Genomic DNA, 11,769 nt, shown 5'->3' on the forward strand with positions numbered 1-11,769 from the left:
GAGAGAGAGAGAGAGAGTGGAAGTGTGTGTGTGTATGTGTGAATACAATTTTCATTTAAGTAGGGATGATTATCTTTGTATGTGTGTATGTGTATGTGAAGGGACCTACAGTGCGTGTAAGTTATTGCTTTATTATGATGAAGTGGTGGATGATCTACGATGGGATATTGCCTAGTTTAGGCTATGACATTATTTTGTGGTGTTTATGGGGTTGTTCTTTCTCAGTAATATGTTTTATTAGCTTAAATAACTTCTGGTTGGTGATGTTTGTCTGGTTATTTTTAGGCTATGTGTTTCTTATCTATTTTTGCTTTTTGAATTAGGAAATTTTCTTGTAGGTCGGCAGGAAAAAAAAAAAAAAAGAAACTACATAGTTCGACATACAGTTCAATAAATACAGAATATGATACCAGAGGAAGAATAAATATTCAAAATCCATCGGTACAGTAACCAACCAAGACGAAAGAGGAAACATCATAACAGAATTCCTAAATTCGTTCATTGTTCCCGGAATACTCTAGCAGACCGGATTTGTTAACTGGAAAAGTAAAAGACAGTCAGTATTCATACGACGAGTTACGTTCATTTCTAGCAACTTACCATTCAGCATTAAAATGCGCCGATTTTCGGTAAGATAGAGTTCAGCACGACTGTCAGCAAAGCACAAAGACAAAAATTTCGATGTTGAGGAGTGAATTTAAAACAGTCATATTTCTGCACGGACTACTAAACATAGTGTGTTGGTGTATTGCACAACCACAAAAATTATTTGCCTCTGTAGCTGAAAGTAAGACCACAGTGAGTAAGTTAGATGCCATACAAATGCGACGATTGCTTGTACATGTCTTTATTTAAATGTCTGTCACAATTGCGAGTATTTATGCTAGTGACTAGTTTTGAACGTAGCAGTCCATTTTGAAGCCAGGCCTGAAAATGAATGGCTACGTTCGAAACCAGTCAGCAGTATAAATTACGCGGAACTGTGGCGGAAATTTAAATGAAGAATAGTCAAATCAAAGTTGCAGGTCCTTCTCCCAAAAAATGTTCGAAATCCATAAATAATTGCACAATTTCATCCTAAATCAAAAAACAAACGGAAAAAATGAAAGAGCGAAACAGATCTCTTCAGCAAGCTGTTGCGTTAACAGAGTTTACGTTCGCTTAAGACGGTATTCTACGTATTGCCCTCATTTCAACACTGCCGAGATCACAGTACTAATCTAGTCAGTTGAGTTACCTTGAGATAAAATTCTGCATAGGCATAGCAGCTGCACAGTGTGGGATTTTACGGCGATAAAGAATTCACAAAAATGTCCAGAACAACCAATTTAAGGCATTCATTGATTTCAACATGAGACATTGCCAAATTTCCAGATTATTTAGAAAGCCTGCTCATTAGATTGTATTTTATCAAAGTAGATAAATTAAAGATTTGGTATCTTCTCCGATAGTTCCTTTTATCGTCTCCCTTTATCAATATACTGGTCGGGTAGTGTCAGAAATCCCGCATTATGTTGAGGGATTCCCACCTCTTACAATCGCTGACACGCTGTTATCGTAACATCTGTCGTCAGATAATGTAGCGTGGCTGAGAGTTACATAAGAATGTAAGGATACAGGTAACGTCACTCTTTAGACAACCTACTAAAGTAGCAGCAGACGAATGGAGCAAGATGAGACATCGATGAAATAATGGAACTAAAACTTTTTTTTTTAATCACTCATTCATTTGTTCATTCACTCGTGACTTTCCGTAAATTTCCTCTCTAAGAACTCGTTCACGTCTGCGCAACGAGTCAAAGTATTGCTTAACAAAGCTGTTAGAAGCTGCTGTATATTATATGTCGCTGCAAAAGCTAAATTTAACATGATATCTGAAAAAGCCAGTGCTTTTTTGTTTGTTTTAAACAGCTCCCATTTATCCCCTGCTGCTAGCTTAATATCGACATGACCGGTCTGTTATTTATCATGGAACATCAGTTATCTCTGTCTTACATGAAGAGATACCCTTCTACCGTGAACACTGCTAGTGCTTACACACCTCGCCATGCACAACTGTTAACTCTTGAATATAGACAGTAACATAATCTGTAGGACAAATCTCTAAAAAGCAAGATTTTACTCTCAAATTTCCTTTGAATTTGTAGGAATTCTCAGTTTTCTTCCTTATGATATATGGAAACTTATTAAAGCATTTGACAAATCACTGAAAGACCTAAGTCGAAATAAGACCCCTGGAGTAGAAGACATAACCTAAGAATTACAGAGAACCATGAGAGAGCGAACCGCCACCTGGTGTGCAAAGATATATGAGACAGCTGAAATAACATCAAACTCCAAGTGCACTTTAATAACACCAATTCCAAGTAAGGTAGTAGTAGATGGGAGTGATAACGTGGAGAGAGAAGGGGAGAGGAGAAGATGGACAGACTGAGAGGGGGAAGGGGAAGACGGACCAATAGAAGATTGGAATATTGTAAATTCGTACCTGGGCAACTCAGCTAGTTTTAACATAAAACGAAGAAGCTTGTTGGCTTATTATTCTGACTGCACCATTTTTATATATTGGCTTGATGCGATTGAAAAGTTGTTTGTACTCAAATCTGAAGATGATAGACTGAAATTAATAGCGTGGTGTAAAATATTAGTCCAAAACTGGAATAAATATAAAAATATTCTTTCCTGGATCACTGTGGATTTTTGCTGTGCTAATGCCGCAACTCGTCAGAATAAATTATTTGTAGCCCCTCTTATTTACGTGTCTACAGCCTTTGCTTCGTCCTCCCTTTTCGTTGTTTTCGTTGTTATGGATCTACCAAATCTACATTTCCATTTAAGTGACCAAAAAAGTTGGTATTACGTTTGTTGGTCGCACACGTATAGTCTCGTAAAATGTGAATTCTGTTTTTTATGAGAAGTCCATCTAAAACGGTACTTGCCTTACCGATTCTAAGTGATACTGCCTGTGCTAAGCATATCATAATCAGCAAATATAAAGGCAAATCTGGTACGACAAAATGTACTAATCTCGGTAACTACCGTAACTAAAATGGTTTCTTCATTATTTCAGAACAAAAACAGTCTCGGTTGCGAAATTATTTAATGTCAATAAAATAATTACGCAACGACATTGTTTCTGTTCTGAAACAGTTCTAAACCGGTCCTGCCAAGATGGAATGGGAAATTTTTTACGTTTCTTCATTAGTTCTCGATCACTTTTTGTTTATTATACAAACAAATTTAGTTCTCATTGTCGTATAATAAATGTTTATTAAATCTTGGAGTATCAGACTTTTTTTATATATATAAAAGCGCTTGCCTGATAGCAGCAGACGGGAAAAGAACGGCCGCAGTTGTCCGTTAGAAAGATCGATCGCCTGTCATAGATGTTGGCACAACCACTTAAAGTAGTTACATGCGACTCGAGAGTCCGCCCAAGTTGTACTCTTGTCCAGTTTTAATGCTGTAACGGAATTTACTGTTTGCGCTGTACGTCGATGAAGAAACTAGTTCCGCCAATCAACTTCGGGAGTCATTAGCGAGATTATTCCGTTTGAGGGCTCTAGTTCTAAGTCCTCTCATTCAATCACACACTTTGGCAGGCACGAAGTGCTCGCAGGTGACTACATTCCACCTCCGTGCTTCATTCAATGAATTAAATAAAACTGTAATCGACTTAGACAGAGATCGCACCTTTCCAGAATATTTAGTACTAGAACTATAAATAAGCACCGATTGTGAGCATATATTACCGGTTGTCACGGCTGAAATACACATCTCCGCTGCTATCGGTCTCATGTTTCCAAGTTACATTAACAGAAGATGGACCGAGGAGATCCACCGTGCTCATATTTGAGAAGGAAGTTTAGATCCAGCTCATTGTGATTAACATCCTTCGTGCTATCTCTGAATGACCTCAGGCTACAGTCGCTACGCTTCCTTGTATATCGTTGTCATTGCTTCCTCCTTGGTTTTCTAAGACAGTATGGACCTTAACAACCTCCTGATTTGCTTCCAGTCTGCGTTACTCTTGTGGCCGAGTACTGTCTTCCGAGAGGAATCGAGTTGTATTAAGAACAAAGCTAATAGAGTTTACTCGCAATTTGTAAATAATGCTTACAGATCCTCAGTACGGGTCGACTTCTTTGTTACCAGTTCCAACTATTTGTTGAGATCTTTGTTATTTGAAGATCTTAAATAGTAATGTAGCACCCACACTTTATTAGGCCTTGTCACTAAAGGTTAATGCCACCCACACAACATCTGGAAGGCCCTTATACATATCACCATCCGCTAGCCTTCGCATCCGTAGATACAAGCAACGGTTGTAAACCACTGTAACAAATTCGATAGACCGGAGCTGTAATGGTAGAATTTTAAGTGGCCTACATTTTCGTCTGCTAGAATCGGATCTCGTAATCTGCGTTACATTGCCCAAGAACTGTCAGTAGTAATTAATGAAACGAATTTTGTGAAATTCTGTCGAATATTTTCGCAACACTCTGAAGACAGACGAAGTCGTGCTGAAAGCTCTCGTCACAGACTAATCCTTTTTAAATGATCAGATCGTTCATTTAATAAATTACGTTAATTCACGGTAATGTCGAACCTCATTATTGTGCAACATTTCCCAGTGTTAGAAAAATTATATTGATTTAAGAAGTACGTTGATGGGTTCGTTTATTGAATAAGAAACATCGTTTGCGCCATGCGTGATTCACAAACCAGCAGCTTCTCACAAACCTAGCTGGATGAATCAGTTGGAATTACACAGGACAATGGAACGTAGACTCCAGCGAATGGGACGTCCTAGAACAACTTCCACGTCGCTTTGTGGCAGCTGCTGTTACCATGGAAGTAGGATGTTCGTGAAATTATGCTGGAAAGAAGTAAGAGGGCAATGCCGCCATCTTTAGGCCTTGTAGATACCAACAATGCAGCTACCTTCTAGGTGAATCTGTGGATCCAGGCAATTTGGTGACATTCCGACCGAGTGGGTAATATTGTCACGTCGTAACCATTTTCAGGTCCAAATCCATAAGTAGGGTCGAGAATTTGGTACAATACCTCGACCTAAAAGCACATTTATTACGGACGCCAAAATATAGGTCTAGAGAACAAAACTGCTCTTTATACAAACATCGAATATTCCAGTATATGCAAACATTAAAAACATAAGAAACTTTGAGAATATTCTACAACTGATAAATATTAAGTGGCAAATATTTGCTAGTGATCGGATTCGAGCTAGCTACCAGGAGCACTCCAGCCAGCAACGCTAATCTCTAGCCCCTATTTTTCGAAAGTGTGAACGTGACACAAACATCGGTGAGTCTGCATATCCGTTCCCCACACCACTGCCTCGACTATTTTTTTTTTTAAGTTTTATCACAGGAAAGAACGATCACAATCAGCTTCAGGATAGGGTGAGAGAATGTGAACAGAGGTCGAATCCTGAGGCCTGATCAGCATGCCTCCCCCCTACCCCTCCCCACGCCAGTTTTATTTTTGCTTCTCTATTTTTATTTTATTCTATTATATTTTTTAAAAATAAAGCTTGATAGACAAATTCCAGAATTCCAAGACAATTTTTTCCTAGGAAGAACACATCTACATCTACACCTAGGTGATTACTCTGCTATTCACAATAAAGTGCCTGGCAGAGGGTTCAATGAACCACCTTCAAGCTGTCTCTCTACCGTTCCAGTCTCGAACGGCACGCAGGAAAAACGAGCACTTAAATTTTTCTGTTTGATCCCTGATTTCTCTTTTTTTTATTGTGATGATCATTTCTGCTATGTAGGTGGGTGCCAACTGTATGTTTTCGCAATCGGAGGAAGAAGAAAACAGGTGACTGAAATTTAATGAGAAGATCTTGTCGCAACGAAAAACGACTTTGTCTTAATGAATGCCATTCCAATTCACGTATCATGTCTCTGGCACTATCTCCCCTAATTCGCGATAGTACAAAACGAGGCGCCCTGCTCTGAACATTTTCGATGTCATCCGTCAGTCCCACCTGATGCGGATCCCACATCGCACAGCAATGCCCCAGAATACGGCGGACAAGCGTTATGTAAGTAGCCTCTTTAGTAGACCTGTTGCACCTTCTAAGTGTTCTGCCAATGAATAGCAGTATTTGGTTTGCTCTACCCACAACATTATCTATTGTTGTTGTTGTGGTCTTCAGTCCTGAGACTGGTTTGATGCAGCTCTCCATGCTACTCTATCCTGTGCAAGCTTCTTCATCTCCCAGTACCTACTGCAACCTACATCCTTCTGAATCTGCTTAGTGTATTCATCTCTTGGTCTCCCCCGACGATTTTTACCCTCCACGCTTCCCCCTAATACTAAATTGGTGATCCCTTGATGCCTCAGAACATGTCCTACCAACCGATCCCTTCTTCTGGTCAAGTTGTGCCACAAACTTCTCTTCTCCCCAATTCTATTCAATACTTCCTCATTAGTTATGTGATCTACCCATCTAATCTTCAGCATTCTTCTGTAGCACCACATCTCGAAAGCTTCTATTCTCTTCTTGTCCAAACTATTTACCGTCCATGTTTCACTTCCATACATGGCTACACTCGATACAAATACTTTCAGAAATGACTTTCTGACGCTTAAATCTATACTCGATGTTAACAAATTTCTCTTCTTCAGAAACGCTTTCCTTGCCATTGCCAGTCTACATTTTATATCCTCTCTACTTCGACCATCATCAATTATTTTGCTCCCCAAATAGCAAAACTCCTTTACTACTTTAAGTGTCTCATTTCTTAATCTAATACCCTCAACCTCACCCGACTTAATTCGACTACATTCCATTATCCTCGTTTTGCTTTTGTTGATGTTCATCTTATATCCTCCCTTCAAGACACCATCCATTCCGTTCAACTGCTCTTCCAAGTCCTTTGCTGTCTCTGACAGAATTACAATGTCATCGGCGAACCTCAAAGTTTTTATTTCTTCTCCATGGATTTTAATACCTACTCCGAATTTTTCTTTTGTTTCCTTCACTGCTTGCTCAATATACAGATTGAATAACATCGGGGAGAGGCTACAACCCTGTCTCACTCCCTTCCCAACCGCTGCTTCCCTTTCATGCCCCTCGACTCTTATAACTGCCATCTGGTTTCTGTACAAATTGTAAGTAGCCTTTCGCTCCCTGTATTTTACCCCTGCCACCTTTAGAATTTGAAAGAGAGTATTCCAGTCAACATTGTCAAAAGCTTTCTCTAAGTCTACAAATGCTAGATACGTAGGTTTGCCTTTCCTTAATCTTTCTTCTAAGATAAGTCGTAAGGTCAGTATTGCCTCACGTGTTCCAGTATTTCTACGGAATCCAAACTGATCTTCCCCGAGGTCGGTTTCTACTAGTTTCTCCATTCGTCTGTAAAGAATTCGTGTTAGTATTTTGCAGCTGTGGCTTATTAAACTGATAGTTCGGTAAGTTTCACATCTATCAACACCTGCTTTCTTTGGGATTGGAATTATTATATTCTTCCTGAAGTCTGAGGGTATTTCACCTGTTTCATACATCTTGCTCACCAGATGGTAGAGTTTTGTCATGGCTGGCTCCCCCAAGGCTATCAGTAGTTCCAATGGAATGTTGTCTACTCCGGGGGCCTTGTTTCGACTCAGGTCTTTCAGTGCTCTGTCAAACTCTTCACGCAGTATAGTATATCCCATTTCATCTTCATCTACATCCTCTTCCATTTCCATAATATTGTCCTCAAGTACATCGCCCTTGTATAGACCCTCTATATACTCCTTCCACCTTTCTGCCTTCCCTTCTTTGCTTAGAACTGGGTTTCCATCTGAGCTCTTGATGTTCATGCAAGTGGTTCTCTTATCTCCAAAGGTCTCTTTAATTTTCCTGTAGGCAGTATCTATCTTATCCCTAGTCAGATAAGCCTCTACATCCTTACATTTGTCCTCTAGCCATCCCTGCTTAGCCATTCTGCACTTCCTGTCGATCTCATTTTTGAGACGTTTGTATTCCTTTTTGCTTCTTCATTTACTGAATTTTTATATTTTCTCCTTTCATCAATTAAATTCAATATTTCTTCTGTTACCCAAGGATTTCTACTAGCCCTCGTCTTTTTACCTACTTGATCCTCTGCTGCCTTCACTACTTCATCCCTCAAAGCTACCCATTCCTCTTCTACTGTATTTCTTTCCCCCATTCCTGTCAATTGTTCCCTTATGCTCTCCCTGAAACTCTGTACAACCTCTGGTTCTTTCAGTTTATCCAGGTCCCATCTCCTTAAATTCCCACCTTTTTGCAGTTTCTTCAGTTTTAATCTACAGGTCATAACCAATAGATTGTGGTCAGAGTCCACATCTGCCCCTGGAAATGTCTTAGAATTTAAAACCTGGTTCCTAAATCTCTGTCTTACCATTATATAATCTATCTGATACCTTTTAGTATCTCCAGGGTTCTTCCATGTATACAACCTTCTATCATGATTCTTAAACCAAGTGTTAGCTATTATTAAGTTGTGCTCTGTGCAAAATTCTACCAGGCGGCGTCCTCTTTCATTTCTTAGCCCCATTCCATATTCACCTACTACGTTTCCTTCTCTCCCTTTTCCTACACTCGAATTCCAGTCACCCATGACTATTAAATTTTCGTCTCCCTTCACTATCTGAATAATTTCTTTTATTTCATCATACATTTCTTCAATTTCTTCGTCATCTGCAGAGCTAGTTGGCATATAAACTTGTACTACTGTAGTAGGTGTGGGCTTCGTATCTATCTTGGCCACAATAATGCGTTCACTATGCTGTTTGTAGTAGCTTACCCGCATTCCTATTTTCCTATTCATTATTAAACTTACTCCTGAATTACCCCTATTTGACTTTGTGTTTATAACCCTGTAGTCACCTGACCAGAAGTCTTGTTCCTCCTGCCACCGAACTTCACTAATTCCCACTATATCTAACTTTAACCTATCCATTTCCCTTTTTAAATTTTCTAACCTACCTGCCCGATTAAGGAATCTGACATTCCACGCTCCGATCCGTAGAACGCCAGTTTTCTTTCTCCTGATAACGACATCCCCTTGAGTAGTCCCCGCCCGGAGATCCGAATGGGGGACTATTTTACCTCCGGAATATTTTACCCAAGAGGACGCCATCATCATTTAATCATACAATTATCTATTAGATAGTTCCAATTTAGGTTATTTGTTATTGTAATCACTAAGTATTTAGTTGAATTTACAGCCTTCAGATTTGTGTGACTTATCGCGAAATCGAAATTTAGCTGATTTCTTTTAGTACTCATGTGAATAACTTCACACTTTTCTTTATTCAGAGTCAACTGCCACTTTTAGCACCACACAGATATCTTATCTAAATCATTTTGTAATTCGTTTTGGTCATCTGCTGACATTACAAGACGGTAAATGACAGCATCATATGCAAAAAATCTAATAGGGCTACTCAGATTGTCTCCTGTGTCGTTATCGAGAATAATAGAGGGCCTATAACACTTCCTTGGCGAACGTCGGATATTACTTCTGTTTTACTCGGTGACTTTCCGTCTATTGCTATGAACTGTGACATTTCTGACAGGAAATCACGAATCCAGTCGCACAACTGAGGCGATACTCCGTAGGCACGCAATTTCGTTAGAAGACGCTTGTGAGGAACGGTGTCGAAAGCCTTCTGGAAATCTAAAAATATAGTACAATTTGACATCCCCTGTCGATAGCATTCATTTCTTCATGAGTATAAAGAGCTAGTTGTGTTTCACAAGAACGATATTTTCTCAATCCGTGCTGACTACGTTTCAACAAATCGTTTTCTTCGAACACAGTATGTGTTCCAAAACCCTACTGCAAATCGACGTTAGTGATATGGGCCTGTAATTCAGCGGATTACTCCTATCTGCGTTTTTGGGTACTGGTGTGACTTGAGCAATTTTCCAGTCTTACGGAACTTCCTGTGGGCAAGCGGTTGTATATAATTGCTAAATATGGGGCTATTGTATCAGCATACTCTGAGAGGAACCTGAGTGGTATGCAATCTGGACCGGAGGCCTTACCTTTGTTAGGTGATGTAAGCTGGTTTACTACACCCAGGATATACTTCTATGTTTCTCATCTTGGCACTTATTCTTGATTAGAATTCAGGAATATTTACTTCGTTTTCCTTGGTGAAAGAGTTTCGGAAAACCGTCTTTAATAACTCAGCATTAGTGACACTGTCATCAGTGATTTCACCGTTGTTATCGCGGCATGAAGATATTGATTGCGTCTTGCCGCTGGTGTGCTTTATGTATGACTAGAATCTCTTTGGGTTTTCTGCCAGATTCCGAGACAGAGTTTCGTTCAAATGGTTCAAGTGGCTCTGAGCACTATGGGATTTAACTTCTGAGGTCATCAGTCCCCTAGAACTTAGAACTAATTAAACCTAACTAACCTAAGGACATCACATACATCCATGCCCGAGGCAGGATTCGAGCCTGTGACCGTAGCGGTCGAGCGGTTCCAGACTGAAGCGCCTAGAACCGCTCGGCCATCCCGGCCGGCACAGAGTTTCGTTGTCGAAGTTATTAAAAGCAGCTCGCAGTGAAGTACGCGCTATATTTCGAACTTCTGCAAAACTTTGACAATGTTCGGGATTTGTGTTCTTTTAAATTTGGCATGCTTTCTTCGTTGCTTTTGCAACAACCATCCGACCCGTTTTGTTTACCATGGGGGATCAGTACCATCACTTATTAATTTATGTGGTATATATCTCTCAACTGCTGTTGATACTATCTCTTTGAAATCATACCACATCTTTTCTACTCTTACGTGATCAGATCGGAAGGAGTGCAGACTGTCTCTTTAAAAGGAGTTATGAGCATTTCTATCAGATTTTTTAAATAGATGTACTTTGCGTTTCTTTTAATGGTTGTAGGTGTTACGGTATTCAGCCTAGAAGCAACTCCCTTGTGGTCGCTAATACCTGTATTCGTCATGATACTCCCTATTTGTCCAGGATTATTTGTTTTAAGAGGTCAAGTATGCTTCGAGTGGGCTCGTAGAGTAATTGTTCAAAATAATTTTCTGAGAAAGCATTCAGTGCAATTTCGGATGATGTTTTATACTCGCCTCCGGCTTTAAACGTGTAATTTTTCCAGCATTTCGAGGGTAGATTGAAGTCACCACCGACTATAATTACATGAATGGAGTACCTATTTGAAACTAGACTCAAGTTTTCTTTGAACTGTTCAGCAACTATATTTTCTGATTCAGGGGTCGGTAAAACGATCCAATTAATAGTTTAGTCCGATTGTCACGTATAACCTCTACCCACAGTATTTCGCAGGAACTATCTACTTCCATTTCACTACAAGGTAAACTACTTCTGACAGCAATAAATACTCCACCACCAACTGCATTTAGTCTATCCTTTCTTAACGCTGTTAGGTCGTTTGAAAAAAATTCGACTGGACTTATTTCCAGCTTTAGCCAGCGTTCTGTACCTATAACTATTTGAGCTTCAGTGCTTTCTATTAGGGCTTGGAGCTCTGGTTAACACAGCTACAACAATTTACAACTACAATACCGATCGTTTCTACAACTACCTTACTGTGTTTTGCATGCCCCCTTTTCGACGGACGCCCGTTCTCTGGTTTCCTGAGACTCTCTAACCTAAAAATCCGCCCAGTCCCTTCCGCACAGCCCCCGCTACCCGTGTAGCCGCTTTCTGTGTGTAGTGGACTCCTGACCTATTAAGTGGGACCTGGAAATCCACCACCCTGTGGCGAAA

Source organism: Schistocerca cancellata, chromosome 3, assembly GCF_023864275.1.
Source record: "Schistocerca cancellata isolate TAMUIC-IGC-003103 chromosome 3, iqSchCanc2.1, whole genome shotgun sequence".
NCBI lineage: Eukaryota > Metazoa > Arthropoda > Insecta > Orthoptera > Acrididae > Schistocerca > Schistocerca cancellata.